Raw genomic sequence first — 11,812 nt, forward strand, 5'->3', positions numbered from 1 at the left:
GTTCTAAGATGCCACATTTTCTGCAAGTTTTCCTGCCAGTGTGCTGTCTGTGATGTTTCAGAAAGCTCACGCAACACATTGAATGAAAGGTTCATCTGTTGCCTCCTGGGGATTGTGCTGTCCCTGTTCCTGTGCATCTCCTGCTAGGAGCAAGTGAGAGCAAGTTGCCAGCATCGTGCCCATTAAATTCACCAATGAGCCTGACTTCCAAGTGATGCAATAGCTTCTGAAATGTCAGAACACCCCCAGGAAATCAGCTTTGGGATATAGAACAGATGCTGAGGCCAAACCCATGCAAAGCTGAAGCACTGAGGCTCAGGAGTAGGTCATAACCTGGAGAAACAGCCAAGACAGTTTATTCATTTTCCTTAGGAAGCTCAGAGCCCACATGGGTCATAGTACTAAACAGTACTCCCTGCTCAGGAGTATGCAGCCGTTTGCACTCACAGCAGCTGTGCTACCCTAGGACAGTTCATACCCCAGTGCAACCCAATGGGACATGATGGCAGGAGCACCATCCAGCTGGAGACCAAGGCAGGCACTTACCCCCCTGAAGAGAGCACCCCACTTTGCAATGCTCTCCTCCTTGTGAAAAACCCTGAACAGCATCACTTGCAACCCAAACACAGCATCTGCATGCCCTCTTTTCTCCTTACCAGACAACCCCTGCTTTAAACAGAGCTTTGAAAAGAGAAAAAAGGGCTGGGCATGTCCAAGGCTACAGCATTACTGCTGCACTGTGAAAGGCTCAGGGAAACGTGGCTGTTTAAACTACTCAGACAGACGGACATCGATAGGCAGCAGACAGATGGACAGGCACCCTCAGGGAACAGACAATGAATTTCATTTCCTTCCAGCACTGCCTGCTGCAGAATGGGGATGATACTGCAGTGCGCGTGCCAAGTTCCCCTTGCTGTAATGGACCCTGCACAGAGCAGACACTTGTACATACATCTTTATATACAAAACAAGGGAGAAAAAGGGGCCAACTTTTGTCTTAAAATCTGTTTACAGCAAAAAAAAAAAAAAAAAAACCACAAAAAAACCTAACAGGAAAAAGAAGGCTGCCCCACTTTTTGCTGTGCCAGGAGATGCTTCGATCCGAACAGCCCCTCCAGACGCTTTGTGGGTTTGCACAGAAATTGCATTCCCACTCATTGAGAGAAAGTTGATGAGTGCTGAGCAGCACACGCAGCCACAGCTCGTTTGGCACAGCAAGGAGGCATACCTGAAAGGAGACACCTCCACCCTCTGCACCCCCTCACAGTGAGAGGATCCACACCCTGTGCCGGTGCTCCCAGCTGGGGAATGCTGATGAGAAGCCCCCATCAGCCACCTGCAATCAAGGTGAGATGTGAAAATTGCAGGGGAGAGGTGGGGAGGAGGTTGGCTGAAGACACCCAAAAGGCTGCAAGGCCCTTTAAAATGATGTTGCCGGTTTGAAAATGAGTTTAGAGGTTTTAAAAGGTAAATTTCAGCCTAAGCAAACTGCTTTTGCTCTCTCAGAAATAATGTGTGTACATACACATAAATATCTCCAGGCTGCTGCCAAACCCATCCATTCCCATCCTGGAGCTCCCCATTAGCTCTGATATCCTGGCATGCAGCCTAAGACCTTTCAAGTAAAGCATTTGGGGATGATCAATTGTTTTACCATTAGAAAAATAATTCCCTGAGTTGGGGGAGACAACTCTGCAGTGAAGATAAACACAATCCACCTCTGCCTGCATTTCAGCTTCAGGTCACTTCCAAAATGAGACAGAGCACAGGAAGGAGAGGTATTCAGTATTCTTAATCAGTACAAAGGTTCCTGGTCTGGAGAGCACATTGTTCCCATTGTGGCCAACGAGACCATCCTGTTGATGCCCTGCCTTCTCATGCATCAGTCCCTAAAATGCTGGAGTTGCTTGCTCTTCTATTTTGTGTTGCTATGATCACCTCAACCTGTGACCTAAACTACTCTTTCACTGCAGCAACCCGAGTCCCAGTGCTTATGACCAGGTGAACAGCAGCTCTTGACTCTCAGAGCATTCCCTGTCATTTAAAAGAAAAGGAAAGGAAGGGAGGAAGGAAGGGTAAAAAAGGGAGAATTCTACTCTCCGTGTAAACAATTACCTCTTTTGGCTCTGAGAAGCATCTCAACGTTAAACCGATTCACGTAGATCTAGAAATGCAAATGCAGTGTGTAATACTGAAGGTGAGACGTGAGAAGGTACAGAGCAAGAGAATTAGCAAGAATCTCCACCTACACTCTTTTGCAACCTCTTCCATGCATGACACTTCTGATTCATTCCTCTCCTCCTTGAGAGAGGCTCAACCCTCATTTCAAGCCCCACAACTTAAGCACACTGCAGAATTCAAAATCTCCATGTCATCCTTTTGCCCTGACCAGTCTGACAGCCCTCACTCATGGTAGATGCTCAAGATCAAGTTGGATGGGGCTCTGAGCACCCTATTGAACTGTAGGTGTCCCTGTTCACTGCAGGGAGTCAGACCAGATGGCCTTCAAGGGTCCCTTCCAATTCAAAGGGTTCCATGACTCTAAGTGTAGTCTGCTCTGTAGACACATCTGGGGCATTCCTGGGGAGGCAGACTTAGCTGAGACGGATCTGGTGAGCTATGACTGTAATCCACTCCATTCCAGTGATGGTTTACACAGAGCACAGTGTAATTAGCAATGGGTAAATTGTTCCTTAGTGATCAGTGTCAAACATTAATGGTAGGGACTGCTCCATTTTGCACCAGAGTTGTGTCCCAGGAGCAGAATGGATCCTACTTCCCACAACTGCATCCATATTTTCACAGTCACCTACTGGCAAGCACTCAATATTAACATCTTAAGTAAAAGAAAGTCCATGGATACTCAGAGATATTTGTTCTTTCTCTTGCCACATCACCTGAGCTTTTGCACCAACTTTTAGCAACAACAGGAAGAAAAATGACAGCGTTAAAGAAATGAGATGCAAAGGGTGACCTTCCCTGTAAACTCTGTAGGCAGAAAATGAGGCTGAGGAGCAAATTAAAAAGTGCCAGCAAAAGGTCACCTGGAAGCACAAAGGAGAGACTGCAGCTACTGCCATGGCTGTTCTGCAGACTGTTCTATACTGACCCCATGTTAGGCCTGCCCACTACTATGTGTAGAGTGCAGGAAGTAAAAAGGGGTCTGAATGAGGCAGAAATACATGTATGGTCCCTGATTATTGATCTTGAAGAAACTCTGACATTCAGCAGGAACAAAACAGCATTTTGTGAGCAGCAGTGACTCCTAAGGCTGGGAGCAGCTCCATCATCCCTGCAGTTCTCAGTCTCACCAAAATAACAGAGAATATTGGAAGACTGCAAATAAAATCCTCCACAATACATCCATATCCAGCCCATTTTAGCGATCAAATTATGGTAGGCACTTCCCATTTTCACACACAGCACCTCACACAGAGCATCTATTTTTGCAAAGGGAACAGAGAGCATTAACTGAAGTTGCAAATATTCCCTGACTTCTGGAGGGTGGTTTTTCTTTAATTTCGTTTCTCGGTATAAAAGAACATCTTTTAACTTGCAAGTTGTAGCCATTTGTCTTTATGATGCCAGCTGCTGACCACAGGGAAAAGGTCACTGCTATTACCAGTGACAGCATCCCAGCAGAGCTTCCTCTCTTAGCATTTCTCCTCCTTCATTCCTTCCTTCAACAGAAGGTCAGACATCATCTCTCCTCCAGGGAGAAGAGACTGCTAACATTTCCTCTTTCCATTAGGAACAGTTAATGGAAATGACAGTAAATCACCCTTCATATTCTCATACAGACAGAGAGAAAAGACCATCTGCTTGCCTGGATCTCCATGAAGAGCCATAAGACAAGGGACAGAAGTTTTCTTCTTCACACAGACATAAATTCTGAATCCACAGCATGACTAAACATCGTGGCACAAGCCGCTTTCACTGAAGCTTAGAGGAGATGCTGTTGAAGTCTGTGTATGTCAGAGAAGGATAGGGCAGAGAAAAACTGCAGTAACTCTTCATGTCTGGATCACTCCCAATGCTGGGATCTCCCAGAAATCATGGAGCTGGGCTAATTAATTTCCTTATCTCAGACACTAATATAAAGCAATCACACAGAGGCAACACAACATACTTGCAACCCTATGTCAATGTTCATTGTATAAAGCCGATGCTTATTCTCATATTTTATTACTTCTTTTTTGTTACTATAAGACATTTCATTTACAAGGCATGTGGCACAAATAAGATCCACTCAGATTAAAATGAAAGCATATTTAAATAGGTTATGTTTAAATAGCGTCTAAGTAGATGACAGGTTATGCTTAACATGTTTGAATAGGCCATTTACTTTTTTTTCAAGTTCAGTACTTAATCAAACCATCTGCTTGGCAGTCATAGAACTGTCCCCAAGGCAATAGGAGTCAGACAGAAGGCAGCAAAATTGCCTTTTCTGTTGCTTATGTATGATGAAAACAGAACACTGAATTTTGACACATACACTGTCCGCTCAGTCGCATCAGGGACGGTGTCTGTCCTAACATGCTTTATTTCTTTTCTATTCAGCAAGCAATTTGGAAAGTCAGCTTCTGGCCAAGTGTATCAGTTAGTCCCATAACCACAGTGCTGATGCCTCCTCATGTCCCCAGCGCAATGCACTCTGCTCAAGCATTACCTGAATGCTAGGCTTCACCACTGCTGAAGTACATCTAGGGATACAGAGCAAGGAGTGCAAGTATTATTTCTGCTTTTCTAATTAAAATATCTTTCCCTGGTGAAAACTGTTGTGCAAGGCACCTGCAAGCAGTCTTCATTTGGAAAGGGTAGACTTAAGAACTGAAAAGTGACTAGGGTCTGTATGTGTCTGACTGTGCACTATTCCCACAGCCTTCAGCTCATTGGGAGTTAGCCATACACTAAAGGAACCTTTGTTTTACCAGAGGTGCTTTCATACTTATCAATTACCCTTACCTACCAGCACACTGAAAAATGTGGGGCTTAAGAATGCAAAATGAGTTTCTGAGCAACACCAGGAGGTGAATAGTGAATACAGCTTTAAAGAGATGGAGTGTTTGTAGCCTGAAAGTCGTAGGTGATCACTGACCAACCACATTAAAAAAAAACGTTGATTTCTTTACCCTCTCTTTCCTGACCCTTCTCAGAACTCTGAGACAGAACCATCACTTGAAGAGTAAACAAGGATGGGGGAAGACAGATACAGAGCTGCTTCTCAGGAATATTGGAATTAAAGGCTGTTGGGCATTGGTACATACTCAGGTACACGCAAAAGAAGGGTGCTGTGGGAAAATATAAAGGCTGAGGAAGAGGTTTGGAAGCAGGGTATTTTGCCTTAGCCACCAAAGAGTGAGATTGTCTATGAACAACCTTATTTCTTCTTTGTTTCTCTTAAGAAATCAAGGCATACTCTGTTGCTTTTACTTCTGTGAAGCTTTGATGGTTTCTGAGTTTCCTTTGAGGACTTGCACTAAAATAATGAGACAGGAACTCCTTCAACCTACCTAAACCCATCCATTGCAGGCACTTAGCTCACCATGTCCCTTTGATCCCATCTCACTGCAAGAGAAGATGGATTTGAAAGACAATATAACATTGTAAAAAAATATATAATAAAAGAAATAAAAAAAAGCCCTGAACTTCTTTTCTCTGAGACCAATTCACTTTGTGCTACATTTTCTCTGAAATAGCCTCTAAAACTGCAGATAAGAGTCTGGGCTTCATGCTTCACTCAGGGAATTCTGTTTTTATAGCTACCTTATAAATACTTTTCTTATTTTAAAACCTGTGAAAGACACTGAGGAGACACAACCTGTCACAGCCCTTGAAAGGAAAATACAATTAATAAATCAAATCTCTCCATGGCCTGAAACAAAGCTCCACAGCACCTTGGTCATGCAGGGGGCTGGCAAGGAATCAGATCCCAACTCAGCTCTGGCCAAGCAACTCCCCTTTCCAGACCTTGGTTTTATCTGCTTAATTCTGATTATTACAAATCCCCATTTCAAGGTGATACCTACACAGAAAAATCAATGGAAAGCCTTGTCAGTGAACTCTGCTATTGTTGGATCTTCATGCATGTTAAGAATCCCCCCCCTTCAGAACCTGGCTCCGTAGCTTTTCTTTCACTTCAGCCATCACCCTTGGAAACACAATTCCTGTCCTTGTCTGCTGGCTTCAGTCAATCTTTCTCTCCAGAATTTACCTTCCCTCATCGCACATGTAGCAGGGTTGGAATAAAAGCTATGATTCAGCCTGAAAACCTCTCCAAAGCAAGAGACTGAAAATGCTGACCTTTGGCTTAGGTCTTCAGCCCTCAGGACCTCCAAGCAGGGGCTGTCAGATGTCACTCCTTTCCTCCTGCTCCTTCCTCTAGACTTTGTTACCCATTACACCATGAAAAGTCCCCACAGGTGGTGAGGCTGTGACCACCCAGATACAGGAGGTGATGCCTTGCAACAGGACCACAGTGCTTTGTCTGCTTCTTTGCTTCCAGCCTGCAGCACCTTGGAAATATTGCTTGCAGAGCTGCCCTTGGAAGGTGAATCAGGCAGAGCTGCTGGTTGCCCGTACCTGCGGTCAGACCTCTCCCTCAGCCTAAGTCATTAGACAGTTTAAGAGCTATTGAACACTGGGGCAGGTTTTGGCAGGATTACTGCTGCTCAGGCCATAATCTCCCTCCCTCTCATTTGTTCTCATTTGCTCTGGAGAGCAGTGTGCATGACAACTCCATGGCAGCCCCATCCTTCAAAGGCCAGTGGCCAGATAAACAAACTGGCCTACCAGGTGTTTCAGCAGCAGGTCTCAGCCAAGAAAGAAGAGCACCTGGGTCCTTGTAACAGCCAGTATAATGCTCAGGATGGGAGTAAAACTGCCTCCTCCCTGCCAGGCTACAATTGCTGGGAGTAGCAGCTACTCCAGGGATCAGCCTAGTTGCTGGGGACCAGCATTCCCGGGAGGAAAGATGCAGCAGGCAAGCACAAGGGGAAAGCAGCCATTGCAGGGAAAGGGAGATAAAATAAGGAAGTTAATTTTCTGGGGAAATTCTCTTTAAGTACAGCTCATGGATCAAATTTGAGCAAGGAAAGAGGAAGCAGACAACCAGAGACCTGCTGGGAAGGCACATCCAAGCACGCTCAGAGCTTATTCTAGCTACAAGTTCTGCCGTTTTGGTGCAAGGTTTCCTGTGTGACTACTGCCTCCACCCCCATCTGCTGTGATCTAAACTACAGAAACCTCCTCGAGTGGGTGTGAGCAAGAGCTGAGGAAAGGCTCTGTCTGCACAGCTATCGCACTGTGTTCAGGTTTGATGCTGCGGGATTCCTCCCTTCCCTGGCTGGGCTATTTGTGGCAGTCCTAATTAAGTAGTGCAGAAATGATATTACGTTTTTACGCTATGACCTATGCTTGATTATCAAGCGAATTTGGCCTTTGTATTAAGTTAACCAAAGTGCTATAAATTCCTAGAAGAAGCAGCAGCCATTTTTACAGTGAAGCAAGAGTGTTCAGAGGAATCTGCCCCAGTTTAATTAGATTCCAAAAGCAGGTTTAAATGAGCTTTAAATCTCTAATCTGCCAGGGAAGCCCAGTATTTCAACCCTGCACCACGTGACAATAAATAACCTTAATGTCTACTCCCCTACACAGAGCTCCCATCTTCCCAGGGCCAGACAAGTGGTGTATTTATGTTATTGATTGGATATTTATGTTATTGATTGAAACAACAGCTTAGGCTGCCATTCAGTTTAAAGGATCTACCTGGGAGCAATCAATCCCACTCAGGTCCATCTCCCAGCCAGAGTGTGACCACCACAACCCCAGCAGCTGCATATCCCTGCTGGGAGACCTTCAGCACAGCGATACAGATTTGGGCTCCTGGCCAGACCACACTGTTATTCTCCCCATAATGATTTAGGCACAAGGGAGTTCTGTGTGTTCTTCATCACTCACAAGGGGGAAATGATATGAACAAAGACTTGCTCCTTCCCTTCAGAAAACAACTCCAGACAGGCATAGCACAGCTCACAGGTATATCCCCAAGCAGAGCTGCAGCCCTGACCTTTCAGGCACGTCTCAGAAGTGGGATTTTGTCAGGGTGGGGAATACCTCTGAGCAAGACCATTACATTCTCATTTCATTATCTAACAGTCTCTGGCAGTGCAGCAACAGTATAAAGAGGTTTGGAGGCTGACTTAATTTGCCAGAGATTTTCACCTAGGTAGCTGCAAGAACAGGGCTATGATTTCTATTACATGACGCAGCAGCAGCTGCTCAGCCCCAGCTCTGGGACAGCTCTTGCCCATAAAAAACACAACGAGGTACTCGTTTACATCAGTTGCGGTTTTGTTTCAGAAAGAAAATAAATTCACTAATATAGCAGGACAAATCCCTCCTGACACATACATAGAAACAGCTGCTGGGAGAAAAATAGGAAAGGGAAACTGTACAGTATTACGATGGAACGGCAAATACTTCTGCATACTGCTAGCAAGCCAAATCATGCCATTTAGGTCTAAATTGCTCATATTCTAGGTAAACAAAACACTTTGGCTGACAGCACAACTCTGATCTTCAGGAAGACTCAAATGTATGCGTGCATAAATATGCACCGTTGGGACCTAATTCTGACCAAGTTACATCCACTGCTTTTCACTGCTGGTTTGCGTGGCACCCACAGACAAAGACAAAACCCGGCTGATTCCTGCTCTGAATGTGAAGAGAGCAGCCTGGGAACCCAGTGGGGTGAGCTGTCCTTAGTCCTCAGTCTCTGACCCCCACAGGGAGCAGGGGTGCTCAGTGCCAGGCTCTCCTCACTATCAGCTCTCAAATCCTCTTCTGGACCAGCATCAAGAAACAGGCTAGGACTGCAGCAGAGGGAATTCATAAACTGTTCCTAATGTCTAACCAAGCAAAATGTACAGAGAAGAGTTAGAGTTGTACATGCATAAGGAATCGGGGTTTTACAAAGATCTTCCAAGAGCAGTTTAGAAAAGCATCTGTCATGGCTACAGCATGAGTCTTCCTGTTTAAAGGCAGGATAGAAAAACATGGATTTACAGCCTTTCCAGCCCAATTTTCTACAACTACTGTGATTCTTCTTGTTAGTGCTTGCTTTACTGAAATGGAGCAGTTTCTCATCTTTCTTGAACATATTTCTCCAAAGACAGAGCAAAGAAAAAAGGCACTTTAATTGCAGTCTTCCCCATTCACCTCCTTTCCATCTCCCACAAAAGAGAAAAACAGTCAAGTCATCTCTTCCCAGCCACACTCTCCCATGAGGTTTTTGCAGCGAGGAAAGAAACAAATCCATTAAAAAAGCAATATCGCTTTTCTTATTGGAATGAAAAATAACTAAAAAAGATCTTTTCCCCACTGAAAAATAAAGAGGGGAAGGAAGGTGCAGGAGACAGGCTTTATGGCAGTGAGTTCGTCACAACCCCAGGGCTAACTTTGGAGAAGGGCATGAGCTGCGTGCCTAATAACTCAGAGCAGCACTGTAGGTTGGTGGAAGTTTTGCCATACAGCAGACTCCCATGAACTGCTGAAACTCTGATGGGCACATGGGAATTGAAATAATTTCCCTCCTGGGTAAATTAAGTTCAGGTATTTCCAAAGGCTTCAAAATGGCTTCAAAAAGATCTCATGAGTAGCAGCTTCAAATGGTTTATTCAGACACTTTGCATTTATGCTATAGTTTGCAACAATCCAGGGGCCTTAATAATATTGTTTTGTTTTTATGATTCCCAGAGAAATGCCAAATCTAAACTGGGGACCAGATTTTCCTAAAACAATCTGAGAGCTGAGGTTTTCTTTGGGATCATATTGGATTAATTCTGAAATGAAATCATACAAACTCTTTTGCAAACATTGACTCTGCGTCTCCATTTTGCTGCCAGTCAAGAAGAATGGACTGAAACCTTTATAGGCACATATACACAACACAGAGTAATCACGTTGGTTTCTTTTTCTGGTTAACTCCACATAAAATCCCTTTGCAAATACTGATCTGCAAATCCTAGCAAGAGCTGAAAGCACTAATTGAGGCAAGCTGAATTATAGCAGAAAAACTAGGCTGGAACCATAACTACACAGAAGTGTGTCTGCCATCATTCTTAAGATACACCCGGCCATATTAAGGTATCAGAAGGTGCTGAAAACTCATACACAAGCACAGTCTACAGCCATCAATTACATTTTCTAGGTTAGCCAGAGGTTTGGGCTGGAACATTTTTCTCCTCCCACCCATAGTTCAGATGACTGGTAAAGCTGTTAGATTTCACCTGATCTTTTCGCTGCTTGGCAAAGCCATGAAAGCAAGTACAGAAGTGAAGGAAGTCAGCTACAAAATAGAATCTGTTCTAATTCCAAGGTGCCACTGGTGCAAGAGCTGAACAGACTCACACACAAGTAGCCCTTTGCAGTGTGGGCTAGATCTCACAGCAGCTCATAGCTGAGCCTTGAGGAATTCCAGGGACCACAGCACACTAATTGCTGCTGTTTGTCCTCTCATTGTTTTCTAATGAAGGCCACAGGAAATGCTTCTACTTAAGAAATAAGTTATTAAGAGACACATCCCAAAGAAATCCATTTGTAGGCTCTCTTGAGGACTCGACTGCTGTGGCTGCCCAAGATGAATGACATGCTGCAGAAAAATGGAGAGAAGGGAGTACCCACAACAGCGTTACAGCAGATTTATTCAAAAGAGCTGAATAACCTGCCTGATAGAGTAATTTTGTTACGAGCTAGTGAATCACAAGGAAGAGTCAGAAATACAACGAGGGGAAGGGACAGGCAGCTGCTGACTTACAGCTGGCTAACAATGTATACCTTCTCAGGCAGTGCTTCTTCTGCTTGCAACTGTCTCAAGAGGTTTTTAATTTAACTTTTTTTACGCTTTGCACTGTAGACACGTTCTCAGCTGGAGCAAAATGAATTATTTGTAGCTATCAAGGCGAAAATTAAAAAGCACCAGCGAGGCTCACCTAACTCCTTAACTCATTCCACATCTCTTCCAAACTCATATTATCACTCTGAGCAGAACAGCATAATCAATCCTCCTACATCCTTCTCAGTGCTGAAGGAAGTAGCCTTTCCATTTACTTTTCATAGTTGAGATGTTGCACGCTTGCAACCCTCCTGAAAGATCTTAAAACAGGAAAATGTTTTTTGTTCCTTTACCCCTGCATTCATCCTTTGTCACAAAAACAGCATCAACAAAACCCTGCAAAGTCTCTACCTCCACGCGCTCTCAAATACCTGGTACCCAAAGCTCCATGTTCAGCAAATGGCACTGAATTCAGTGAGCTTGTTCCCACAAGTAAGGACAAATTGGTGAGTTTATTTGAATGGCAGTTCTGTGTACTCCTATCTTCATCTTGAGCCTGCTATCAAAGATAGCTGAAATGGTCCCAGTCTAAGTAGATCAGGTTTCTTCTACTCTGAAGAAAGACAGCTAAGGAAAATAAAAATCCATAGAATCAGGAGTGGCGTGGTGAAGAGGAACAGGTGATGACTGAACATACTCCCCCAAAACAAGACCAAAAGGGAAAAGGGTATTGGATGAAACCATCATAAAAACAGCTACAAAACAATCTAAAGGAGGAGATTCCTCATAAGTGTGTACTGCAGCAAGGGACACCCTTGTGCAGGATGCTGTGGATGGCAGAAGCTGGGGCAGATTAAAACCAGAAACATTTCATTAAAGAAAAATTTACATAGAGCTGCTAAAAAGAAAGACACTGTCTTCACTTTATGAAAGCCTTGAAGTACACACTGCTCAAGAGCAAGAATGTTTGGAGTACTA

The sequence above is a fragment of the Coturnix japonica genome, chromosome 12 (genome assembly GCF_054131305.1).
Source record: "Coturnix japonica strain WE chromosome 12, WE-NBRP24, whole genome shotgun sequence".
NCBI classification, from domain to species: Eukaryota; Metazoa; Chordata; class Aves; order Galliformes; family Phasianidae; genus Coturnix; species Coturnix japonica.